This window comes from Vicugna pacos, unplaced genomic scaffold, assembly GCF_048564905.1.
Source record: "Vicugna pacos unplaced genomic scaffold, VicPac4 scaffold_21, whole genome shotgun sequence".
In the NCBI taxonomy this organism is placed as follows: Eukaryota; Metazoa; Chordata; class Mammalia; order Artiodactyla; family Camelidae; genus Vicugna; species Vicugna pacos.
Genome location: NW_027328742.1, coordinates 13,499,663 through 13,518,548, shown reverse-complemented (window position 1 = coordinate 13,518,548; position 18,886 = coordinate 13,499,663). Strand labels below are relative to the sequence as shown.

The 18,886-nt window shown below is 59.8% G+C and overlaps 2 long non-coding RNA genes across 2 annotated transcripts; one reads left to right on the top strand and one right to left on the bottom strand.

Moving 5' to 3' along the window:
- Positions 1-1,676: 1,676 nt before the first annotated feature.
- LOC140694433 (uncharacterized) lies at positions 1,677-17,715 on the bottom strand. The gene is made up of 4 exons (XR_012070073.1): positions 16,745-17,715; positions 15,660-15,891; positions 15,348-15,530; positions 1,677-2,956 (listed from the first exon to the last, which is right to left on the bottom strand). It is a non-coding gene; the product is annotated as an uncharacterized lncRNA (long non-coding RNA).
- LOC140694434 (uncharacterized) lies at positions 14,904-15,922 on the top strand. Its single transcript, XR_012070074.1, has 3 exons — positions 14,904-14,989; positions 15,351-15,523; positions 15,687-15,922. It is a non-coding gene; the product is annotated as an uncharacterized lncRNA (long non-coding RNA).
- Positions 17,716-18,886: the final 1,171 nt, after the last annotated feature.

Genomic DNA, 18,886 nt, shown 5'->3' with positions numbered 1-18,886 from the left:
AGAGTATTTTCACTGGGGAGAGAGAAGGATGAATGTGAAGACACACAGCACGCCCAGTAGCCCTTTCTGCAGAGCCAGCGGCCAGGTGAGCATGTACCATGACTTCCTCCCATAACCCTGTGGGGTCCATGCCTATACAACCCTGTCTTTGAGAAGAGCAAAGTGAAGCTCAGAGAGGTGTGGGAACTTCCAAAGGTAAACAGATTAAGGTGGGATTGTCACCACCATGCTGTGCTGGGACAGGCACTCACCTGTCACACTGCTCATGCAGGACCTGCTGGGAGCAGGGAAGGCCTGATGGGAGCACAGGAACACTGTGATGGAGGTGGCGTTTCTACCTGGGAGAGCTGGTACTGGGGACTCTGTGATTCTTTTTTGTGCTTGCTTTGAGCGTCAGCATGAAACTGTCCCATCTGGGAACAGGGCTGTCCCCTTTCCACACAGATGCACAAGGAGAAACATGTTCACACGGGTATCACCATAAGCCACCAGAAGGATCAGGATCTGGAGCTCAGACCAGATAATCCCAGCACCACAGCAACTGGTACAAGAAGAGGACCTGATTGCCCGCCTGAAAAATTTCTAGCTTTAAAAGTATGTTTAATTAGGGGGAGTGATAAATAATTGCTCCCTTCAAAATATTCTGTTATCTGAAGAACAATAGCACCTCTGCATTATAAGAACAACATTTCAGTTAGCCATCAATAACCATCAATACAGGTATGAGAAAACAGGGTGTTAGGAATTACAAAAGGGTCTCAAGATGATGCAGGTCAGGACCGAGAACTGTCCAAAGCATGGGCTGCATGACATTCCTTCTAAGCTACCTGAGGCTTGGTCTGCTCCTGACATGGAACAGACGGTTCTGAGAAAGCCACGCTCCTCAGAGGACCCCAGGGAGTTGAGAGATTTGGGTTTGGATTCCAGACCAACCCTGATCATCTCTAAATATGGGATTTGAGACTCTTCTGCATCTGATCCAGGCGTGGTTCCAAGGAGTGAGGCATGATCCAGGCAAGAGAGCAGACACGGCTGGATCAGAGCATCACCAGTGACATTAACAAAGAGACCAGGGCACTGAGATTCCCAGTGATTTAGCGTCATGGCTGGGACGGGTCATGTGTTCTCCGGTGAGTTCTGAACATCCAGCACTGCTCCCAAGGATCTGCAGGGGGCGCGCGAAGCCAACAGGGCTTAGGTGGTGGGGCGCATGCGCATTCCGCGACAGCCGTGGTCGGCGTCCTCCCTGAGGGCGACGCTCCTTTTCCTCGGGGCGGAGCGGGCGGCGCCACGGCGGCTTCGGGACCGCGGGGCCCTCGTTCCTGCAGGAGGAGGACGCTCCTCGCTCGCTGTCTGAGGTGATGCCGGTTTCCCCGCATGCTAAGCCAGCTTCACACCGGGGTGTGTGTGGACCTGGCCGAGCTGGGTTCCCAGTCCAGGAGGGAGGGGACGGGCGCGCCGGCGGACCCGCTTCGGCCGTTGTCCTCAGCTGCTGGGACGGGGTGAGGGTTCGCGCCCCTCGTTCTCACTGCCTGGGCCCCCCTTCCCCGTGTGGTCGGAGGTAAACACCACAGGTCACTGGCGGGGACTCGGGAGTAACGTGAAGGGGGCTGAGAAATTACTGACACGGGGAAAGAGGTGTATGAAAACACATTATGTTGACTTTTCTATTTTAAGTGTGTCAAAGTCAGAGTTTATTATGCTTTTAATTTCCTGCCTTTAAAGGAATACAACTACTTATTTTGTACTTAAAATATTTTATATTTAAAATGTGCTTCTTAGCTTATCTCATTTTCAAGGCAAAATACTGCCACGATCGACATTTTCTCATAATGAGAAGGAAAAGCCAGGCTGGACTAACAAGATAACCCTTAAATCTAAGTGTAATAAGTGTCAGTTTACTGATCTAAGTACTGCTGGGCTAACTCATAAGTCTGAAGTTTAGTAAGTGTTGGTTTACTGGGCTAACAAGTTAACTCATAAGTCCTAGCCCAACAAGTGCCAGTAACTGGGTTCTGGCCAGCAGAAGTCCCACTGAGACGGAATGAATTACTCAAGACTCTGTGGAAAAAGTCAAGAGAGGGAGAGGGAGTCGGGAGCCAACTCCACGAGCCTCTCAAATGCCCCCACATTTATTGTGTACAATCAAAGGAAAAATCACTAACAGTTGTGCGATGGAATGCAGGAATTTAAGGAAAGACAGGGTGGGATTGAGATTGTAGAAATCACAGTGAGTACAAAGGCTTTGTTTATCTTCGGGGAAGTCATGGGAAGAGGGGAACAAGATATATCCCTATAGATATGTTAGAAAAGACCACCAGCCCAGCCAGCTCCTTGTTTTGGGCAAAGAAGACTATCTAACAGCAGAGACACCCAGTGTTTATAGCTGAGGGCCTGGGTGGTTGCTTTGCAATGAGCAGAGTTCTATCTAAAACCTCAACTATGCAAGCAAGGCATTGTCTCTGCTTTTTATGGCCAGGAGACTGGCGTGCGGATGCACAGGTGCCTGGTTGCAAGGCAGTCAACTAAGCACATTTGCTCTTCTTTAAGGAGACGAATGGCTGGGGTCTGTTACAATTTGTTAACCCAATCATGGGCTCCCAAAAGTAGCATGATCTGTTCCTAATAGATAAATTCCAGTGTACTGATTCCCTGCTTTTGCTGTTCACACCTTACTGGCTATAGCCCCATGCTTGCAATTAACTCTACAAAACCTAATGCACAAGGTTTGGAGGTGCTCAGAGCTTCAGAGCAGAAGCCCCTCTGAGCCCGCCAGTGTAATAAATCTGAGTATTCCAACCCTCCGAGTGGTGCTTGTCTCTTGTGATGCTGACTTTGTCCACACGTCTGGTAATGGACATCTGAGGTGTGTAGTTATTAGAGAATCTGCACCTGCTAGCCCCAAGATCTGCGTGAATCCTCTTCAGTCATGTGCAGGGCTGGGCATCTGAATTCTCTGTGATTGAAGTGAGTAATAGACATTGACAATTAATTCACTGATTTCTATACAGAACACTTTAAACATGACCTCAGTTTAAAAATCAATACTCCTAAGCACTTAGTAAAATGTTTCACATGAGAGGTGTTCTGTTCCATGTAGAGGTATCATTTGCCATTAGTCACAGTTCATAAGTCCTAAGTAACAGACATCCGCCTTGTGATGAGTCTAGTTTTATCTAAAAGTCTTAGAGAGAAGAGGTGAGTTATGACTTCTCAAATTCAAATTTTATAATCGGCAGTTCTCTTGATTTTGCCTTTGACCCAGTGGTTTTTGAGATTGTGTTAGTTAGTTTCCTCGTATTTGTGGAGTTTTTTAATTTTGTGCTGTAATTGATTTCTAGTTTCATTTCATGGTGCAACAAAAGATTCTTGGTATGATGTCAATCTTCTTCAATTTGTGACATAACATGTGATGTATCCTGGAGAATGTTTTGTTTTCACTTGAAAAGAGTGTGAATTATTCTGCAACTGGATGAAAAGTTCTGTGTATGTCTGTTAGGTCCATTTGTCTAAAGTGTTGTTTAGGTCCAGTGGTTGTTTATTGATTTCTGTCTCAATGTGCTATCCGCTGTTGATAATCAGATAGAGAGATGCTAACTATTGTACTGCATTAAATTTCTCCTTTCAGGTCTGTCAATGTTTGCGTCACATATTTAGACGATCTGCTATTAGATGTGTATAAGTAGTTGCAATTGTTACAACTTCCTAGTGAACTGACATGTTTATAATTACATAACACATTTTTTGTCGCATTTTTGGCTAAACGTCACATTTGTCTGGGACAAGTATAATAGCCACTCCTGCTTTGTTTCGGTCACCATTTTCATGGAATATCTTTTACCTTCACTTTACTTTCAGCCTATGTGTGTCCTTAAATCTAAGATGAATTCTTGCAGACAGCATATAGGTGGATCTTGGCTTTTTAATCCGTTCAGCCACTATGTATCTTTTTATTAGGGAGTTTAGCCCATTTACAGCTAAAATAATGTTTGATCAAGAATGACTTACTGCTGTCATTTTTGAACTTTGTTTGTCTTGCAGTTTTTCTCTCTTTTTCTTTTTTCTTTCTTTTTTCTTTTGTGGACAGGTGTAGTATTCTTAGTGGGCAGTGTTTCTTTACCTTGCAATATTTTGGCTTATGTTATCCCAGTCTTTTCTGGCCTCCAAAACACCGGCGGTGACAGTCCCCGTGGCGCTGAGCCGCGGGCGCGTCCTGCTCTCGGCACAGATTGGACTCGCAGGCCGATGAGGGGGTGACTGTCTCCGCGCTCCCAGGATCTCGTGTGTTGGGGGAAGCCGTGTGGCCTGGCCTGGTCGAACAGCATCCGCCTGTGCCCCTCCAGCCGCGGGGACCGACCCGAGCCGATCGGACGCGGCCTGCGCCATGCCGCCGCGGGGGAAAGGGACAGGGTGTCCCGCGCCCGGGCCGCCGGCGGCTAGGTGGTCCGGCCCTCGTCTGCGTCCCTTGGACGACTGCTCCTGAGGCGAGGAGCGGCCCGGGCCCAGTGCGGTGAGGCCGGGGATTGGCGCGCTGGGGTTCCCGGTCGGTCGTCGGAGGCGCCTCCTTGGATGAAATGTTTTCTGAGTCCCGATGGATCCGGAGACGTGGCTGAGCCGGCCCCTGTTGGCGCGGGAGGCCAGGGAGGGCGCCCCCCGGCCCGTAAGCCTGCCCGCGTGGGTTCCGGTGGCATTTGAGGGACCGAGACTTCATCGGGACTCGGGGACCGGCACGGGGGCGTCCTGCGAGGGATGTGGGGGAGGCAGGCTTTCCCCGGCCCGGGGCCCGGGGCCCGGTGCTCGGGAGCGGCCCCTCGTGGGGGGGCCCTCTCGTCGGAGGCGCCTCTGTGGCATCTCCCCAAGTCCCCGGCCACGCGGGCGAGAAACGGGCAGGGCGTCCCCGGCCCGATCCCGATCCCGTCTCCCTCTCGTCCCTTCCCATTCCCACTGCTCCTCCTCCTCCTCCTCCTCCTCTTCCTCCTCCTCCTCCTCAACCCCTCCCCTCGCCCCTCCCCCTAAACCCTCCCTCGCCCCTCCCCCTAAACCCCTCCCCTCACCCCTCCCCCTACCACCCCCCCCCCCGCGCGCGACGGTCGATCAGATGGCCCCCGAGAGCTTCGGGTCTGCCATTAATGGGGGTAGGGTTGGGGGCAGGTGGCCGGACCGAGATCCGGGGCCCCCCCCTGCAAATCGTGGACCCGACCCGTTTCCGGGCGCTGTCATTTTTTCTGTCGTGTCGGGCATTTTGTGCCAGCAGATAGGTGGTGATACGGTGTTCCTCGGTGTCTGTCACCGATTGTTGGGTCTCCGGACGCGTGTGGGGTTCTGGGCTTTTTCTCTGCGTGAGGCCTGGCCTGGCAGCATCCGATTCTGCTTCTGACACTCGAGCCGCCCGCCCGGGCCTGCGCGCCGGCTCTCGTGTGTGCGTCCGGCTGACGTGGCCCGTGGTGCGGCCTCCGGACTCCGGTGGCCCGAGGGCGGTGGGGTGAGGTGGCGACGTGGGTCTTTTACCCCGTGTGCTCCCCGTCGCAGGCACCCGGTGGTGGCTGGCACGAGCCCACCCTCATACGCTCCGTGCCGCGTGTCAGGCATTCTCCGCCTGGGGTCGTTGGCCGCTCTCCTTGGAGAGGACCGAGGAGTGGGTGGCGCCTGGTGAGGCTGAAGCAGGCCCCCTCTGGTGGTTGTCCTCGCCGCGCCCTCCCCTCTGGGGCTTCCCTGCCCCATGGCTCGCTCGCTCGCTCACCTGACTGATGCGGTGGTGTCATGCTCTCCCGGGCCGGGCCTAAGCCGCGCCAGACGAGGGACGGGACGTTCATGGTAAACGTGGCCTTTCTTCTCGCTCTGCCTGCGGGCCCCTCGTCTCTCCTCCGCCGCCCGTGGGTGGCGGGGCAAGGAAGGGGTGCGGACTCCGGCCCGACCTCGGTCTCCCGTGCCTTGTGGTGTTGGCGGGGCCGGGGTCTTGTGACGCGGCAGACACTCTCGCCTCCTGGCCTGCTCGGCGTCTTGTCTCGCGAGGGGCCCTCCCCCGCAGTGGGGGAGGGCTGCCCCGCCGCCACGCCACGTTATCCCCTGGTCGGGGTGTGAGCGTGTGTCTCGCCTTGGCCCTCTGTGGTGCCCCTGGAGCGCTCCAGGTTGTCCCTCAGGTGCCCGAGGCCGAGCGGTGGCATCGCTCCCGGTCCCCAGCGAGTCCTCTCGGGTAACCCCTGTGGTGGTCGTGTGTCCCGAGCGACTCTTGAGGAGCGCGGAGGGGTCGAGATGGTAAGCGAGGCGTGGCCGCTCCCCACCCGCGGTGGGGCCCGGGCCGCCTCCTGATCGTCGCCCTCACCCTGTACCGTGGGGGACTGATGTGGCCGGGCGCACGCCGGGTGGGTCCCCCTCTGCGGGGTTCGCGCCCGGGCGTGGGAGCGAACGTGGTGGGGCCGGGTGATGGGCCGTTGTGGGCGCGCGTGTGTCTCGTCCCCACGCGGTCTTGGGTGCGCCTCCTCGCGAGGCGGCACGGGCTTTCCCCGGTCCCGACCGCGAACGCTCGCTTTTCGGCCCACCGCTTACCCCTCCCGCAGACCCCTCCCGCCCAGCCGAGCGCTGGCGTCCACCTTGGCGGACTGCCGTGGGCCTGAAGGGGGCACGCTGGGTAGGGGGCGATGTGCCCTCGGTGAGAGGAAGCCTTCTCTAGCGATCTGAGAGGGGAGCCTTGGGGTACCGGACAACCCCCAGCCGCCGCTCCTCCATCCAGAGCGTGCAGTCACCACGGGGGTGACTGCCACAGCGTGTGGGCAGGGCCCCGTCGCTTTGGCGTGTGGGTTGCGCGGGCCCCGCGGTGGGGCCGTGTGCTGCTCTCTGCCTGCTGTGGCGCGCGCCTCCCCCCTCCGAGTCGGGGGAGGGTTCTGCCGGGACGGGCCCGGCGTCTGGCGCGGGGCCGTGTGTGCGCGCGGCCTTTGCCTCACCGGCGCGTGCCGTGGGGGAGGGGGAAGGCGGTCCACCCCGACTCTGTGCCCCCCCCCGTCTCCCCGCCGCGAGGAGCCACCCCACCTGTTCTGGTCCCGAGGCGCAGCCACCGGTGGCGATGCGTGGGCTACGGGTCGGGCCGCCTCGCTCGGGAGCGTTTCCCCGGGCCGCGAGGCCTGGGGGCGAGCCAGACGAAGCTGGATGATGTGGCGTGGTGGACGGACAGACGAGACAGACGGACGAGTGAGCGAGCGGAAGGGGCTATCCTCTCGAGTTGGGGGTTAGCCTGCTGCGCGCGAGTCCCGGCGGCGGGGCCGGGGTGTGGGACGAACCGCCGAGGGTTGGCGGAGGCCGGCCGGCGTCCTGGGCGTCGTGGGGCCGCCCCCACGTGTGGGGGCGGTGGGATCCTGCGGTTGTTTCCCCGGCGGCCCGGTCGTGTCTCGGGATTTCCTCTTCCCTGGGCTGGTGCCCGCCCACACCCCCCACCCCTGCTGCGTCCGTCGCTCTTGCGCGCGAGCGGCCCCTCCCCGTCGTCGGCGGCCCTCCCCTGCCCGGACCGATGGCCACCCGCGCCGAGCCTTCCCCCGCCGACCCCGCGCCCTGGACCAGAACGTGGCCTCACCGCGTGTGGGTGCTGTCCCTCCGCTGGAGGTGGCCCCGGGTGAAGCGTCGTCGGACCCGCCGGGGTAGGCGGGGTGCTTCAGCACGGCACGGCACGAACGTTTGGGTGTGCGTCGGGGCAGGGCAGCGCCGGCCCGTGCGGCGGGAGAGCCTTGCGGTGGGCCGCTCTGAGGCTCTGCGGTGTCGGGCGAGGGTGGCCCTGAGCCCCCGTGAGGGTGCCGTGGGGTGCCGAGGAGAGAGCCAGTCGGCGCCTTGGGTGCCGCGGGGCCGCCCCCGTGCCGGAGGGCCTGTGGCGCTGAGACCCCGTGTCGCACCCCGGCGGTCGACTCGCGTCTGCGTTGCTGGCGCGGGCCCCTGGCGGTGGCTCCACGGCCCTCCTCTCCTGCTTGCCGGCTTCCAGGCGGCGTCGCCCGTCCGCGGGCGCGCCGGCCGTGGGCCGCTGCTTCCTCGCTCGTCCTGTCCTCTCTCCGTCCGTCCGTCCTCTCCCCCGTCCGCCCGTCCCTTGGGGCCGCGCCACGGCGCGTTACGCTTCCCTCCGCGCCGGCGGCGTTGCGCTGTCTGCGTCCCCGGGCCCGTGGCGGTCGGCCCCCTCGCCGCGGTGGCGGCTCGGGGGGCCTTCGGGGCCGGCTCCGTCCTCCGCCACCTCCCGTCGCGCCGCGCCCCGCGCCCCCGCTGGCGTCTCGCGCACCCCGCGTCCGGCACGGACGGTCCCGTTTCCGCCCCGCCGCGCCGCGCGCTCCCCCACCCCGGGGCGTGCGCGCGCGTGTGTGCGCGCGCGGTCTCGCCTACCTCGCCTACCTGGTTGATCCTGCCAGTAAGGAGCATATGCTTGTCTCAAAGATGAAGCCGTGCATGTCTTAAGTACGCACGGCCGGTACAGTGAAACTGCGAATGGCTCACTCAATCATTTATGGTTCCTTTGGTCGCTCGCTCCTCTCCTACTTGGCTAACTGTGGTAATTCTAGAGCTAATACATGCCGACGGGCGCTGACCCCCTTCGCGGGGGGGATGCGTGCATTTATCAGATCAAAACCAACCCGGTCAGCCTCCCCCCGGCCCCGGACCGGGGGTGGGGGGCGGGCGCCGGCGGCTTTGGTGACTCTAGATAACCTCGGGCCGATGGATCGCACGCCCCCCGTGGCGGCGACGACCCATTGGAACGTCTGCCCTATCAACTTTGGATGGTAGTCGCCGTGCCTACCATGGTGACCACGGGTGACGGGGAATCAGGGTTCGATTCCGGAGAGGGAGCCTGAGAAACGGCTACCACATCCAAGGAAGGCAGCAGGCGCGCCAATTACCCACTCCCGACCCGGGGAGGTAGTGACGGCAAACCCTACAGGACTCTTTCGAGGCCCTGTAATTGGAATGAGTCCACTGGAAATCCTTTGGCGAGCATCCGTTGGAGGGCAAGTCTGGTGCCAGCAGCCGCGGTAATTCCAGCTCCAAGAGCGTATACGAAAGTTGCTGCGGCTGGAAAGCTCGGAGTTGGCTCTTGGGAGCGAGCGGGCGGGCGGGCGGGCGTTCCGCCGCGAGGCGAGCCGCCGGCCGTCCCCGCCCCTCGCCTCCCGGCGCCCCCTCGATGCTCTTAGGCGAGTGTCCCGCGGGGCCCGTAGCGTTTACTTGGAAACAATGAGCGTGTTCAAAGCAGGCCCGAGCCGCCTGGATACCGCAGCTAGGAAGAATGGACTAGGACCGCGGTTCTATTCTGTTGGTTTCCGGAACTGAGGCCGTGATTAAGAGGGACGGCCGGGGGCATTCGTATTGCGCCGCTAGAGGTGAAATTCTTGGACCGGCGCAAGACGGACCAGAGCGAAAGCATTTGCCAAGAATGTTTTCGTTAATCAAGAACGAAAGTCCGGAGGTTCGAAGACGGTCGGATACCGTCGTGGTTCCGACCATAAACGATGCCGGCTGGCGAGGCGGCGGCGTTAGTCCCATGACCCGCCGGGCAGCTTCCGGGAAACCAAAGCCTTTGGGTTGCGGGGGGCGTATGGTTGCAAAGCTGACACTTGAAGGAATTGACGGAAGGGCACCGGCAGGAGTGGAGCCTGCGGCTTAATGGGACTCAACACGGGAACCCTCGCCCGGCCCGGACACGGACAGGATTGACAGACTGCTGGCTCTTTCTCGGGTCCGTGGGTGGCGGTGCATGGCCCTCCTTAGTCGGTGGAGCGATTTGTCCGGTTAATTCCGACAACGAGCGAGACTCTGGCATGCTAACTCGTTACGCGACCCCCGAGCGGTCGGCGTCCCCCAACCTCTCAGAGGGACAAGTGGCGTTCAGCCAGGCGAGATCGAGCAACAACGGGTCTGTGATGCCCTTAGGTGTCCGGGGCTGCACGCGCGCTACACTGACTGGCTCAGCGTGCGCCTACCCTACGCCGGCAGGCGCGGGTAGCCCGTTGAACCCCATTCGTGATGGGGATCGGGGATTGCAACTCTTCCCCAGGAACGAGGAATTCCCAGGAAGTGCGGGTCATAAGCTTGCGTTGATGAAGTCCCTGCCCTTGGGAGGCCCTCGGATCGGCCCCGCCGGGGTGGGCCCACGGCCCTGGCGGAGCGCCGAGAAGACGGTCGAACTTGACTATCGGGAGGAAGTCAAAGTCGTAACAAGGTTTCCGTTAGGTGAGCCTGCGGAAGGATCATTAACGCGCGTGCGCAGCAGAGCGGCGCGAAGCGAAGCGAGGGCGCCTGGCCAGCGCCTTCGCCCGCCCCGCCCGCCCGCTTGCTCGCTCGCTTTTCCCACCCGTGCGGCGCGGGACGGTCGGACGGACGGGAGAGGGAGGAGAGGGCGGCCGGAGGTGTGCCGCGGGCGGGCCTGCCCCGCCTGCCCGGGCGGGCGGGTGGCCTGGCCGGTCCGGACCGGGCCGGGCCGGCGGTCGTCCCGGAGGGGAGGGAGAGGGAAACAGTGGCGGGTTGGCGTGCAAGGGACGGCTTGTGGGGCGGCTCTCGTTCGCCTCCCTTCCCCGCCCGTCTCCCCCCGCCCCCTCCTGCTCCTGCGCACCGCGTGCCCCCCACCCGTGGTCTCGGCCGGACGGCCTCCTGTCCCGAGGCGACGCCGCGTCTGCCCGCGGCGCCTCCGGCGACCGTGTCTCTCTCTCTCTCTCTCCCCGCCCGGCCTCCACGCCACTTGCCGAGAGGAGGGTCCGAGGGCTCTGTGGGCTGTGCCAGCCCCCCTCCGCACGCCGCGCCCTCGTCTTTCCGGCGCCGGCCGCTCCTCGCGGCCGCGGCCGCCTCCGGCTGCTCGCCGCCCTGGGCCGGTCCCCACGGGTCGTCGTCGGCCCTCTGCTCCTCCGATCCCGCCGCCCCGCCTTGCCACGTGCCTCTCGGCTTCCCCCCCCACCCGAGCGAGCTTCGGGCCTCTTTTCCCAGGCCGGGCCTGCCGGCCGGCTCACGCCTCTCGCCTCTCGCTTCCCGCCCCACACGCCCAAGGCGCCCCGCCCGTTGTGCTCCGCGTCGCATCGTGGGCCCCCCTCGTCCCCCGTGGCGAGAAGGGGAACCCCGGAACGCGGGTGCGGGTTGGTGGCCCTGCAGGGCCTTGGGGTTTGGGGGTGGAGGTGGGAAGGAGGGCGGGCGGTCTGTCTGGACGCGGGGGGCAACGGGGTAAGGTTGCCGTCGGCAGGCGTTGGCGGTGTGGGACTCGGTGGGGGGGCGGGGGCCGGCCGGTGCCCGGTGTGGCCCCGTGTCGTTGGCCGGAGTGTGGCGGTCGGCGTCGGGGCGGTGGCCGACGTTTGGGGCCGGGGGGTCCTGCCGTCCACGACTCGCCCGCCTCGCCCTCTCCAGGTACCTAGCGCGTCCCGGCGCGGAGGTTTAAAGACCCTTAGGGGGGAGTCGCCCGTCCGCCTTGGGGTCGGGGCGGTCGGGCCCGTGGGGACTCGCGGGGTCCGTCCCTCGTCGTCCCCCAGACTCCGCCTCCCCGGGGCCGGGGCACCGCGCCACGTGGCTCGCCGCCGCCGCGGGCGTCGGGTGGGGCCTGGCCCGGCGGACGGTCGGTGGCCGCGTGTTCGGCGCGCCCCCAACGCGTCCCTGCGGGAGGCGGGAACCCCCGGGCGCCTGTGGGGTGTCCGAGCCGGCACGCGCCGTGTCGGTGCCGGCTGCGCCCCGTTGTGAAACCTCGCCGGCCCGAGGCGACCCACCGGCGCACGGGCCTCTGTGGCGCCCGCGCGTCGTGGACGCGGGGTGGTCGTGGCCCGAGGCAGGCCGACTTCCCCTTCTTTTTCCGGTTCGACGTGCGGTCGACCAGAAGCAGAGGCTCCACACGGCTCCAGCGGGCCTCGCACGGGACCACGAGTGTCCCGTGTGGTTCGCGTCCCAGTCGCTCCCGCGACCACGGTGGATCCCGTTGTGTCCTGCGGGCTACGCGGCCCTCTCGCTCCCCGTGTCGTCAGGGGATCCCCGAGCGGATTCTTGCCCACACCGAGGTCGACCAGCCGTCGCGGGCCTCTCGGCTCCCCGCGGCCCGAGGGATTGTGCTCCGTGTGCCTATGCGGCTTACCTGGCCTCCTGCGGCCCCAAGGATCTCTAGTCAAACGGGCGTCCTTGGTTATTGGAGGACATGGGTTGCTTCACGTCATGGAGGGATTTTTATTTTGCATGCTTGGCTTAAGTCTGTCTGTCTGTCTGTCTTTGTCTGTATGTGATGTGTGTAATGCATGCGTGTACGTCTCTATGGACTTTACTTTCTTCGGGCGGGTAGGCGTCATTAGGCTTGGTTTTTTTTTTTTTGTTTTTTGGTTTTTTTTCCACTTCTACATGAACACACACGTATGTTCCTTGTCCCGTTCTCTTTCGCTGTGAGCCACCGAGAGAGCCTGTCTGTACTTCGCCGTGTTCCACGGTACCATCGTGTTTATCTAGTCTACATGTTGAAATCCCAGTCCCGTCCCACCGCCCTTACCCCTGACAACCTCAAGTTTGTATTCTGTCGGTCTGTTTCTGTTTTGTTTGTTAGTTTGTTCGTTTGCTTTTGGAAATCTCTTCACCTAGGACTGTAACTGTTTGTACGAAACAGATAGTAATAGAATCTCAAGCCCATCCTACCGTGAACAAAACGTTTCAAAGAGGAAGAAAGGAAGGAGAAGGGGGGGAAAAAGTCTCTATATTTCCTTGCTTCCCTCTGCCACTCACTCTTGATGATTTCGATGTCTTCTTTTACAATTTTGTGTTTATTCTGTTTGGAATGAACGGTAGTGATCACCTTTCCGGGGATGAGTGTCTCATTTTTGTACCATCCTGCTGCTTCTCTATTTAGAGTAGACCTGTTGATGTTTCTTTTCGCATGGGTTGAGTGTTGCTAAACTCTTTTTAGTTCTTGCTTGTCTGTGAAGTTCTTTACCTCTCCTTCTATTCTAAAGCATAGCTTTGCTGGATAGAGTATCCTAGGCTGCATCTTTTTGTTTTGTTTTTCCTTTAAGAATTTCAATAGCTCTTGCCACTCCCTTCTGGCCTGACGTGTTTGTGTAGAGAAATCCGCTGAGAGGCTTATGGGGGTTCCCTTGGAACGCACTCTTTGCTTTTCTCTTGCCTAAAGGCATTTAGGATCATTGCTTTATCCTTGACTCTGGCCGTCTTGATTAGGATATGTCTCCGTGTGGGTCTGTTTGAGTTCCTCCTGTTTGGCACCCTCTGAGCCTCCTGGACTTGGCTATCTGATTCCTTCTTTAGAGTTGGGAAATTTTCAGTCATGCTTTCTTCAAATACCTTTTCGATCCCCTTGCTTCTTTCTTCCCCTTCTGGAACCCCTATTGTGCGTAGATGGGCACGCTTTCTTTCGATGGTCCCGTAGGTCCCTAAGATTGTTTTCGTTGCTCTTTGTTTTTCTCTCAGCTGTTCTGATTGGGTTCTTTCTGTTGTCCTGTCTCCTAGGCCACTTATTCGCTCCTCGGCGTGATCTAGCCTCCTTTGGACAGCCTTTAGACCACTCCTCATGTCAGCCAATGAGTTTACCAGTTCTCCTTGATTTCGTTTTTGACGTACAGTATATATGTAAACACTATCTCTTGTAGTTCCTTCGGTACTTGGATCACTCCTTTTATGAAATCTTGATCTAGCAGGCTATCCGTGTCTATTTCGTGGATCGTGCTTTCAGGGAAATTCCCCTCTGGCTCTTTTCATTGGGAGTGGTTCCTCTGCTTCCTCATGCTGCTCCTATCTCTCTGGCCCTGCGGCTTAAGGAGTATCAGTTATCTATCGTGGTCCTTAGGGAGTTTATGTATTTATCTAAAGCCTATACAGGAATAAAACTTTAAAAGGGGGGGGGGCAGAGAGAGGGAGGGAGAGGGAGACGGAGAGGGGGAGAGGGGGAGAGATAGAGACAGAGACAGAGACAGAGACAGAGGGGGAGAGGGGGAGGGGGGTGGGGGAGCCGGATTTTCAAAGAATGAAGGAAAAAAAGTTTGAAAACAGTGTACAATCAATAATAGAAGAGCAAGTGGAAGCAGAAGAGCGATCGAGTTGAGACGTCTTTTAGTAACCTTAATAAAATGGAGAAAAAAAAATCGAGAAACGATATCTGAAACCTGTGAATAATCACTAACAGGAGATCAAAACCAAGAGAACGAAAAAGGAAAGGGGGTGGATGTTTAAAAATAATAATAATAAAAAGATTTTCAATGAAACATTTAAAAGGGATTAAAACCGTAAACGTATACGACTGTTCAAAAGTAAAGGTTAAAAAGGTAGCAGAAGGTAAAACCGATAGAAAAGAGATTAAAAAAGAGAAAGGAAAAGGAAAAAAAAAGGGGGGGCGGGAGGACGTGTTCTCCTGGAGACGGTGCGCTCTTAACGGTTTCACCGAGAAGTCTTTCTGTCGTCGCCCTGTTTCCGTGAACTCAGCTTGCTGTTTCCGCAGGCCCTCCGTCGGCGCCCTCGGTCTGTGCCGCTCTCGGTGCCTGTGGGCTAGTACGTCGCGCCCCCTCCCGGCACCGCGGTCGGATGCTGCGTTCCTGCCGGGAAGGAGGGTGGCTGGCTGGCCGCCCGCCCTCTCCCGGCCCCGGTCGTTCCGCTGCTCTGTGCGGGCTGTGTGCTCCGCCTCGGGTCGGCGGCGCTCCTCTCCGTAGGTGGGCTCGGGGAAGACCGTGGAACCGCCCCGCCCCTGCTGCGTCCCAGAACTCGGCTCCTTCTTAGTCTTGGTGGCGCGAGTTCTCTGAGGTACCGGGGCAGAAATATCCTATGTGCCTCGGGCTGTAAACGAGTCTCAGTCCTGCCTAGAAGGCTGCGCAGCCCCCGGGCGCGGATTCGAGTCTCGGCCCCGCCCCCGCCCGCATGCTGCGCGCCGGAGGCTGTGGCGGCTGTGGCTGCGCCCCGCCTCTCTTCTCGCGAGGAGCGCCGGTGATGGCGCCGCGGGTCTGAGGGGACGGAGGCTACGGCGCCCCTCCCCCCAGGGCACACCGGCCGTGTTGCTTTGCCTTTCTTTTCCCGTCATGTACGGGGGTGGCGGTGGGGGTGGGGGTGGGGGTGGGGGGTGGGGGCGGGCGGGCTGTTCTGCTCTGTATCCCCTCCCGGCCACGGCGCACGCGGCACGGTCCTCCGCCCGGCTCGTGCGGCCTGTCCCGGCCCCCCGCTGCCGGCCTGCGACTCGGGCTGCGTATCGCGGGGACCCGCTGTGCCCGTTTCACTTGGATCGGTCGGCCAAGGGGTGCTCCGGGCAGATCTGAGGCTCGGGGGCGCCCCCTCCGTCCCGCCGGCCTCTCCGACGAGCCCTATTCCTCCTCTGCCGCTCCCTCCCCGCGGGACCGGTCCCTCCCGCACTGTTTTGCTTTTTACTCTTTCTTTTCTCCTACCAGATTTTGGGCGTCTTTGTCTTTCGAAGAGGGCGGTGTTCTGTCGGAGTTCCGCAGGTGCTCTGATTGGCCGAGTGGGTCCGTCGGTGTGAGTTTTGGTGTGTTGGTGGGAGATGGTGAGCTTCGAGCGTCCTTCTACTCCGCCGTCTTGCTTCTCCTCGGGTTATTTTTGAAGAGTAGGTGCTGGGGATTGAACCCTGGGCCTTTAGTTTTTGCATGCTAAGCACGGGCTCTACTGCTGGATCTCTAGGCCCTCCCCACCGCAACCCCCCCCCTTCCCACCGCCTCCATAGTACTCGATGAATCTCCTACCTAGATATCTATGCTTCCTTGGAATAGGGCCGTCCTTTTCTTCATCGGATGGATGGACGTCTGTGGATTCGTCTCGTTTCTCTACACTGCGGTGGGTGGCATCGGGGCGTGGGGTGGGGTTGAGTGGCGTGGGCTGGGAACTGTTCTTCACGTGTAGAGGTGGAGTGGAGCGATGAGGATGGCGACTTTTTCCCCGAGTGCTCGCGCCGGCTGACGGAGGCCTGTGGTCTGACTTGGAAGAGGACTCGGGTGACCGGAAAAGGGCCCGTGTGGGGTCGTTGTGGAGGGAGGAACTCCACCCCCCCCCCAGCCCCAGCCCCAGCCCTGGCACTCGTCCCTCATCGAGGGACGGTCGGCCGAAAACAAACGAAAGCTGTCAGAGGTGGGGGTGGGGGTGAAGGGATGTGTGTGTGTGTGTGTGTGTGTGTGTGTGTCTGTGTGTGTGTGCCGTGTGTGTGTGTCCCCGTTCCCCGTACCACGGTCCCTGGTCGAGCCCCCCCCCCCCCCGGAGCAGAGAAACGCACGCCAGGCCGTCCGTGCTCCTGGTTGTCCGGCCGCGTGTCCCCGCCGCCCAGAGATCCCGAACCGTCCCGCTCGCTCCCCTGCCGGGTGCCGTGTGCCACCTGCCTGTCGGCCGGGCGCTATTTTAGACCCTGCGAAGAAGTCGACCGGACGGCCGGGCCGGGCCGGGCCGAGCCGGGCCGAGCCGAGCCGAGCTGAGCTGAGCACGTCCAGGCCGAGGTGGGTGGTGCTGGGTTCAGAGGAGTGGGGTACAAGCGGGAGGCGGGTGTCGATGGAGGGGAGGGGAGAGGAATGGGGGAGGGGAGGGGAGGGGGAGCAGGGATGACGGTGGGGTGGGGGTGGAAGGGATGGTAGCCATCCTATGACTTTCTCTCCCCACCCCGCCTTTGGCAAGTCTGTTAAGAGTGACGAGGTTGTGCTGGTTTCTGGCTGGTGCACACCATAGTGACTGTGTTCTTCTTTTTCCTGGTCTTTTTCAGGAACCCTCGCCCCGAGGGACTGAATCTAGTGCCCTGTGCTGCGCGGTACGACCTAGGGGTCGAATCTGCCAGGAGAGGACTTACAAGGATTTGGAGGATCCTGGAAAACTGCTACCGTCCGGAATCCTACATGGATGTTCAAGATCTTGTGGATGGACGGACGGAAGACGGAGCGAATGGAGGCCCCGCCCCATCCCCTGGACCCCTTGGCCCAGGAGGATCGAGATGGGTCTGGAAAGGACTCTTCCGACGAGGGTCTCAGGATGGACTTTCTCGGTCCGCGGAAGGTGTTTCTGCACAAAGAGGAAGAGAGGGGCGTTCTCGGCCGGAGAGCCCGAACCGCCTCCTTTCAGGGATCCGCTCCAGTCTGGGTCGGGGTCAGGGTCAGAACGCGACCACCGACAGCTCCCGTCCCTCGTCTTGGCTCTCCAACTTGGGAAACCCTCCTCCCTGCCCCCTCACCCATCTTCTCGTCAGCCTGCCTCCAGCTTCCCCGTGCCAACCACCTCTCTCATGCTGCCGGACTTTCCTCCCCCTTGGGCCGCCAGGAAGCTCTCCCGCTCCTCCACGTGCTTTGGCTTGGAATCCCTGACAAACACAAGCGGTGCTGGAGGGCGGGGCCGGGGGCGGTGGCAGAAGGACTCCCTTCATCTTATGGGAGCGATTTTTATCTCCAAAGGTGGCGACTGAGAAAACACATAATATCACTCAGAAGAACACCCATGTGTAGTCTCCCTGACCTAGATCCGTGTCTGTCTGTCTCTCTCTGCCTCTCTCTCCATTTCGCTATTCTGCGTGTGTCTGTGTGTGTGTGCGTGTGCGCGCGCGCGCGCGGGCGCCCGCGCATGCGTGTCTGTCTGTCTCCCTTGTCTCTCCTCTCCTCTCCCCTCCTCTCCTCTTCCCTGTTCTCCCTTCCCTTCCCCCCTCACCCCTCCGCTCCTCTCTTCTCCCCTCCCCACCACTCCTCTCCTCTCCCCTCGCCTCCTCTCGCTTCCCCTTCCCTCCCCTCTTTTCCCTCCTCTCCTTTCCTGTCCTCTCCCCTTTTATCCCTCCTCTCCTCTGCTCGCTCTCTCTCTCTCTCCCTCCCCCTTTCCCTTCCCTCCCCCCTCCCTACACCCCCCAACCCCTACCTTCACAGGGCCTCATAGATCGCAATCGGTTTCCATGAAATGTGATGAAGAGGGAATGAAGTTTAGAATGATATCCCCATGCCTTCGAAACCTTCTTCCCCAGGGATAGCGAGTTATTTGTGGTTGTGTTTGTTTTCGTTTTCCTTGTTGTTGTTTTGGGGCGCATCGAGGGCGCAGGAGGCTTTGGGAGTGAGGGTGATGTTTCTCTTTCTGTCTGTCTCCTCCTTAGGAAGGATTTTAAGAGGAGGGAGGACTCACAGAAATCTACCATCTCTTCTCGTACTGCAGCTGTGTTTGAGCTTCCTATACGATCTGGGCGGAACACTCCCCACCCTCACCTCAAGCCGCCATCGCCGCCCCCTCAGCCCCCTGCACCCCCGTCCAGTCCCGCGCTTGGGGCCGTGGTTGAGCATGGGGGGATGTTGGCGGGGTGGTCGTTGGTGGGGGTTAGGGTGGTGAAGGAAACCAGAAACCAGACCACTGTGGCACGTGGCTGATCGGGGCTTCAGGGTGAAGGAGGATGAATAAAATGGCCGGAATTAGGCTAACGGATTGCCTCTTCTTTTTTAGGCGGGGGAGGGGAGGGGAGGATCATTAGGTCATTCATTCATTCATTCATTCATTCATTTGCTTGGGGGGGATTTCATTCGGTTTCTTATGCTCACCCTTGAAACGATCAACTGTTCTGACTGACCGGTTGCTGCTCACGGTTCCAGGCCCGTTGTTGAAACTGGAAGCTATCGATCTTACTGTTTCTACTGTATTTCAGTCATTGCAAGTCATCATCGTGCTGGGTCTCTGAGTCCTTCTCCGAGGAGGAGGTCGGTCACGGGACTAGTGACCTGACAAAATAGCCTGAGTGACCAAGAAGGCCACGCCTTGAGTGCTTATGAGATAACGAGATCTAACCGCCAGCCTCTATAGAATGGGTCACCTGGGAGGCATCGTGACACCATTCTGAGTCTTCTGCTGAGAAAACGATTCTGTGGATGGCGATCGATGCTTGATTGTTTGAGCTATGGCTCTAGAACCACCCCACCCACTCCATCCCCAAGGTGGGTACACAGTTTTGAAGACGCTAGCCTGCTGTGAATCC